A 5964-nucleotide genomic window follows, 5' to 3' on the forward strand; every position below is an offset into this window, starting at 1 on the left:
TCATCCCCCTCCCCCATCACCTGTCCCCTTTGGTAACCATAGGTTTGTTTTCAAAGTCTGTGAGTCTGTTTCTGTTCTGCAAATAAATTCATTTGTATCCTTTTTTTTTTAAGATTCCACATACAATTGATATCATATGATGCTCAGCTTTCACTGTGTGACTAACTTCACTTAGTATGATAATCTCTAGGTCCATCCACACTGCTGCAGTTGGCATCATTTCACTCTTTTTTTATGGCCAAGTAATATTCATTTGTATATATGTACCACATCTTCTTTATCAATTCCTCTGTTGATGGACATTTAGGTTGCTTTAAAAAAAATAAAAGAAAGCTTTCTATTTTAAAAATAGAAGGTAAAAAGGCGATAGATGGGAAAATTGGCCAGAGTTGCAATAAAAATGTAAATGGGAGTTCCTGTCGTGGCGCAGTGGTTAACGAATCCGACTAGGAACCATGAGGTTGAGGGGTTCGGTCCCTGCCCTTGCTCAGTAGGTTAAGGGTCCGGCATTGCCGTGAGCTGTGGTGTAGGTCGCAGACGCGGCTCGGATCCCGTGTTGCTGTGGCTCTGGCGTAGGCCGGTGGCTACAGCTCCGATTGGACCCCTAGGCTGGGAACCTCCACATGCTGCGGGAGCAGCCTAAGAAATAGCAAAAAAACAAAAACAAAAACAAAAACAAACAAACAAAAAAAGTAAATGGATGGAGGTCCTGCTGTGGTGCAATAAGATCAGCAGCATCTCTTCAGCACCAGGACACAGGTTCTATCCCCTGCTCCTTACAGAGGGTTAAAGGATCCAGCATTGCCAAAACTGTGGCTTAGATAAAATCTCTGGCCCCGGGAACTCCACATGCCACAGGGTGGCCAAAAAAGAGAAAAAAAAAAAAAAAAAAAGGAAATGGATATTTATCTAAAACCATTCTCTGCCTTCCTCAAAATAAAAGAAGCACCTATTCAAAATATACTGAAACAGAGTCCCTGTCGTGGCTCAGCAGAAATGAACCTGACTAGTAACCATGAGGATTCAGGATCCATCCCTGGCCTCGCTTAGTGGGTTAAGGATCCAGTGAGCTGTGGTGTAGGTCGAAGACACTGCTTGAATCTGGGGTTGCTCTGGCTGTGGTATAAGCCTGTAGCTGCAGCTCCAGATTCATCCCCTGGCCCAGGAACTTCCATATGATGCAGGTGTGGCCCTAAAAAAGAAAAAAAAAGTTGAGGAAACAAAGGAAAGACGATGAGATTATTAGAATATAGAAACCTAGAGGAGGAGCCCTGCTGAGCTGGGCAGAGTTCTGAGAAAGGTGTGCTGCCGGACTGGTTAGAAAGAAGGAGTTCCCGTTGTGGCTCAGTGGTTAAAGAATCCCACTAGGAACCATGAGGTTGTGGGTTCGATTCCTGGCCTTGCTCAGTGGGTTGAGGGTCTGGCGTTGCCATGAGCTGTGGTATAGGTCGCAGGGATGGCTCAGATCCCACGCTGCTATGGCTCTGGCGTAGGCCGGCGGCTGCAGCTCAGATTAGACCCCTAACCTGGGAACCTCCATATGCTGTGGGTGCAACCTTAGAAAAGATCAAAAAAAAAAAAAAAAAAAAGAGAGAGAGAGAAAGAAGGGAAGGACCCCGTGGAATTGGAACTGGGGTCAGACCTCTGAGGAAGGGGCACCACTGTCTGGCTAGTGTTAGGCACCTCAAGAGTTTGAAGGAGGCCTCCCTGCAGAGATGAGATTTCTAAGGAAGGTTGCTGACTGGTTGGGCTGAAACCTTAGGGAGGGTTCTAGGGGTGTAGAAAATTGGAAACTGTCACTGGATAAAAAACTTGCATGGGGTGACCCTGACAGAAAGAGGGAACAAAGCAGAAAGCAGCAAGTCTCATTCTTTTCCCTGCCTTGCAGTCTACTTCTAGCACATTTTTGCCAAAACTTAACAGGGAGTCAGCTGGTAAATCATACCTGTGGTGTGATGAATCCCAGCACCAGCATCTCAAGGTAGATGAAACGTGGGCAGAGAAATGAGGAAAAAAAAATTACAAGCATAACCCCTATGGAGGGGGATTTGCCAATATCCAGCAAATTCCACATGCATCCTCAATTTAGCATTCCCACTTCTATGAATCTATCCCAAAATATACTAGCAAAAATTCTTTTAAATTGTTTAAGTATGCATAAGACTATTTGTCACCCTTTTTTTTTTTTGTAACAGCTCAATACTGGTGCCAACTCAAATGTCCATTAATAAGGGACTGATGGAACAAACTAGAATTAATCAACACAGTGAAGTACTTGGCAACTGTTAAAAGGAATGAGCACTTCCTCTGCATACTAGCATGGAGTGATATGCAGGATATATCACTCGTTGGAAAAAAAAAAAAAAGCAAGCAAGATGGAGAAAAGTACTCTATGTTATTCTTTATTTAAGGAAGAGGAGGTATGAATATACGTCTTATAATCAGAGAACTGTTTACCAAAAAAAGAGATAGATGGCGCAGGGTGGAAGGGATGGGAATAGTACCTAGAATTTTTTCAACATATTTTGTTTTGTACATTTGACTGTGGAACCATAAAAATGCTTTTTACAATCATAAAATTAAATTTTAAAAAGCAAACCCACCAGATTAGAAATGAAACAAAACAAATAAACCTATTTTCCCTATAGCCACATAACTATTCAGAGAAGAGCTATCCAGGAGACTTAAAAATGGTAATTTGATCACACATGCCTAATGGAAAAAATAACAATAGTAAAAAATAATAAACTTTTTGTTTACTAATGAGACTGTTGTTAGTAGTGCTTAAATACAGAGATTGTTATGTGTATAATAGGGTATAAATCAAATAAATAATTGTTGGTGTTGCTGAGACCAAGATTTTGGGCACAATTGAAAGAAGATATAATTGTAAGATCAATAAATTAAAAATAAAAACTCAAAAATGAACGAACAAGCTCCGGAGTCCTAATATTTAATTTGAGATATCAATATGAGGTCATGAGGTGCTTTATCTTCAAAAAACATATTTTCTTGGCTTTGTCTATAAAAAAGTTTAGGAAAAAAATGATCGACCCAATAAATAATGAGATTCCCCCCCAGCACTTAAATCCTCTAATACCATCCTTTAATACTCTAATACCATCTCCCACAAAAACTATTTCCTTAAAAAAAAAAAAAATTCCCAGTTCCAGGTTTGGGGAAGGACATGAACAAGATTAGTCTGGAAAATATTGTTGTACCAGAAGGCAAGTTATCTATCAAAGACAGCTGACGAACCTGAACAATTTCCCACCAGATAATGCTGGAATAACTTGAACATTATCAATTAGGATGCTAAGTGGAAAGAATTAAAACATCACATATGTTTAAACTTCGTAAGTTCCTATGATCTTCTAATAAAATTCTAATTGGTAAACCTTTGGAGAATATTAGAAAATCATTTCTATTTTATTTCATTTTATTTTTATTTTCTTTAATTTTATTTATCTTATTTTATTTTTTGGCTTTTTAGGGCTGCGCCAGCGGCATAAGAAAGTTCCCAGGCTAGGGGGTCAAATGGGAGCTGTAGCCACTGGCTACACCACAGCCACAGTGGGTCAAGGAGAGATCCTTAACCCACTGAGCGAGGCCAGGGATAGAACCTGCATACTCATGGTTACTAGTCAGGTTTGTTACCACTGAGCCACAACAGGAACTCCTTCGTTTCATTATTTTAAAAACTGGTACATAACGGGAGTGAACCAAGTACTTCTCCTGCTTTTTCTATGTGACCTGTATCCCAGGACAAAATCATTGATAAAGATATGTTTCTATATAGAAACATCCCAGCTATTAAGATCTGAATATCACTAATGCAACTCCCTAATAAAGTGATATATCTACCAGTAGCTTTCAAAGTAAGATTCTGTAGGATGCTTTTAGGGAGACCATGAGTTTAATATAATTTTGATGGCAATATGAGAACATTATTGGCCTTTTTCACTGTATTAACATTTACGATAATGGTACAGAAGTAATGGGGGACAAAACTGCTGGGGCATCAACACCTAACAAGACCTTAATGGCTTATACTCATATTTACTGTATTCACTGTTAACACATACTGCAAGATGAGACAAGCCAGTTTCACCTCAAAATTTCCTAGTGAACCAGTAAAAACAATTAATTGCATTAAAGCTTGACATTTGAATACTTTAAAAAAGTACATATTTCAGGTAATAAAATGAGAAATATACCTATAAGTTTTCATACTTATGCTGAAAACTGGCCTCTCATGGTCATCTCCTTGGAAATAACATGTATGATTATTTGAGTTGCCAGCTAAAGTAGCAGCTTTTTTCATTGGACACACGTTTCACTTTAAAGAATAACTGACAGAAAAATTATGGTTATTCAGATTTGAGTATTTGGCAGGTGTATTCTTTGAAAATGAAGTGAACCTGACACTTCAAGTATACAACTGATAGTATCTGTTGCCAGTGGTAATATTCGAAATTTTTAATAAAAATTTGAATTTTGGAAAACTCGAGTTTACCACCATGAGCTTGACAGTTTCCCAACACTTATAGTCTTTTAAAAAGTAACCAATGGCGTTCTTTGTACTAAAGAATGAAACATAATCACAGTTGGAAGATATACATATATCAGTATATTTTCCAAATATTGTCACAAAATCATGCATGGCAAGAGATCCTTTAAAAGAGCAAATTAAACCAATGGAATTTAATGTAACAATAGAAACATTTCATTGACATGGCTTTAGATTTCACACTGCAAATAACCTTTAGAAAATTGTCATTTGTCAACTTTTGATATAGATTCCAAGAAGAATGCCTACAATTATCTGCAAAGGGCATTAAAATCTTTCCACTTCCAACAACACATCTTTATATATCTCAACCAAAGCAACATATTGTAACAGATTGAACATAGAAGCAGAAAGAAGAATCTATCAGTATTCTAGTCTATTAAACTACATTAAGGAGTTCCTATTGTAGCTCAGTGGAAACGAATATGACTAGCATCCATGAGGACACAGGTTTGATCCCTGGCCTTGCTCAGTGGGCTAAGGATCTGGCATTGCTGTGAGCTGTGGTGTAGGTCACAAACATGGCTCAGATCCCATGTTGCTGTGGCTGTGGTGTAGGGCAGCACCTACAGCTCTGAGTTGACCTCTTGCCTGGGAACCTCCATATGCCGTGGGTTTTGGCCCTAAAAAGACCAAAAAAATAAAAACAAAACAAAAAAAACCCCAAAAACTAGACATTAAAGAGATTTGTAAAAGTATAAAACAATGCTCTTCTTCTTGTGAAATTTTAATTTTGGAAAATATAGATATTTCCCAGAAAATATACTCTCTATATTAACATGTAAAAATTTATTACTGTTATTTTTAAAATATGTTAAAGTTTTCTTGATTTTAATATTTAATATAAATATAAGTAAATAAAATCCACATTAAACAATAGCTCTGCAGAATCTTCAATAATTCTTAAGAGTGTAATACATTCATAAGGCAAAAATTTGATAACTGCTAATCTAAGTAGTATGTTAATGGCTGACAACAACACTAAAAGAGAGCTAACCAGACATTATTATTATTTCCTTTGAAAGCAGACACTACCACTGAAGAAGTCTTGCTAAAATTGATATTCAGCCCAATTCTGATAAAAGCTTTACAACTAACTACCAATTTATAAGAAATACAACAGATGAACATGTGGGAGCTACAGTGTGCAAAATCCAGACAGAAGGAGATTGCAGGAAAAAAAAAAATGACAATTTTCTTGAGCAAAAATGGTGGAGTGGGGTTGAGGATAGAGAGAGGTATTGGGAAATAGAGAACATGACAAGAGAAAGAAAAAGCAAATCAAACAATTTTAAAATATGAATTTTTTTCTATAAACTAATTCAAACAAACGCTGTTAAACATTGGCATAAGAAAATAATAAAAATGTGAATACTGACCAAAAATTTGTTGAT

The sequence above is a fragment of the Sus scrofa genome, chromosome 1 (assembly GCF_000003025.6).
Source record: "Sus scrofa isolate TJ Tabasco breed Duroc chromosome 1, Sscrofa11.1, whole genome shotgun sequence".
Classification (NCBI taxonomy): Eukaryota; Metazoa; Chordata; class Mammalia; order Artiodactyla; family Suidae; genus Sus; species Sus scrofa.